Here is a 1,380-nt window from a genome sequence, read left to right as displayed (position 1 = left end):
ATGCCCTTCATTAAGTAAAACGCAATATTTTAGATGGAGAATTTTAATTAAATTGGCATATTTAAGACCAAAAAGATAAAGTGGACATTGTCAGTGTATCTTCAGCCCTTGCCTTAACAGGTGAATGAACACAACTTGAAACACAGGTGAATCTTGCTGGTCTATGAGACAGTGAAGGGAGCTTCTCAATATTTAAATATATTAATATAACCAGTTATAGAAATCTAAATATAAAACCAATCTCCTATAGGGTTTGAGAAGGCATTTACCATATCCCTGAAAAGTTTAACATTCCTTATTCAAGTTTAATCATCTCTTTAGAAGGGGAAAATAGTGACAGTACTTGCTGAACCAGAATTACTATCAAAATTCCCAAAGCTGACCATATTCATTTAGCCACAAGCCAATCTTATTTAAATCAGGACAGAAATATTACATCAGCCATTCATGATCTGAATTCTAGTGTATGAGATCAATTTAAATATGGTACACATAAAAAGTCATGAGACATTTGTTTCATAATAAATAAGGCAGTGGCCAACTATTACTCATTAGTAGCTTTTTTGAGATAAGCTATCAAGTCTGCCCTTTCTCCCTTCTCCTTAATGCCAGTGAAGATCATTTTTGTTCCAGGGATGTACTTCTTGGGATTCTCCAAATACTCCATCAGCGTCTCCTCTCCCCAGGTGATGCCTTTGTTCTTGTTGGCATCTGTGTAAGAGAATCCGACTGCCTGACCTGTCTTTCACCCAAACAGACCATGGAGATTTGGCCCAGGCTTGTGCTTGCCTCCCTTTTCCACAGTATGGCACTGGGCACACTTCTGAACAAAAATCTTCTTGCCCTTCTCAACACCACCCATTTTTAAATCGTTCTTTCTCCGTGTACGACCTAAGCCGTTCCTGCTCGCAAGCCAAACGTCCCGCTCTCTAATCCCAAGGACACGCCGGTCTGCACCTATGTACGGGTGAAAATGCCGGAATGATCTTCTTAAATAAATCGTTCTAACATACACCTAAAATTTATGGTGTTATAGCTCTACACTAAAAAAAAAATTAGAAGTCAATTTTTTCTTTATAATTTGAAGCATAAAAATAATTTAAAGTTTAATAAATCACATACATTTGTATTTATTACTTAGCTTTGGTAGTTTGATTTTAACATATTGTCAATATTTGCTTCAAATATTTTAAGGAAAAAAATGACTACTCTTGTCTACTTTTGGAAATACATCTCACCATCTGTGTGTGTGTGTGTGTGTGTGTGTGTGTGTGTGTGTGTGTGTGTGTGGTCATAGAATTTATAATAGGCACTAATTATGTCAGCCTTTGCTATGGAAGTAGACATTGTCTCTATTTTCCAAAACTATGAGTACACCTG

The 1,380-nt window shown here is 36.4% G+C and overlaps 1 pseudogene; it reads right to left on the bottom strand.

Moving 5' to 3' along the window:
• Nucleotides 1–403: 403 nt before the first annotated feature.
• Nucleotides 404–862, bottom strand: LOC114900903 (annotated as a pseudogene).
• Between the last annotated feature and the right edge of the window lie 518 nt (nucleotides 863–1,380).

The sequence above is a fragment of the Monodon monoceros genome, unplaced genomic scaffold, assembly GCF_005190385.1.
Source record: "Monodon monoceros isolate NGI ecotype Baffin Bay Population unplaced genomic scaffold, NGI_Narwhal_1 Super_Scaffold_19, whole genome shotgun sequence".
Taxonomy (NCBI): domain Eukaryota; kingdom Metazoa; phylum Chordata; class Mammalia; order Artiodactyla; family Monodontidae; genus Monodon; species Monodon monoceros.
Note: the sequence above shows the minus strand (reverse complement) of the source record. Positions and strands in the feature narration are given on the sequence as shown.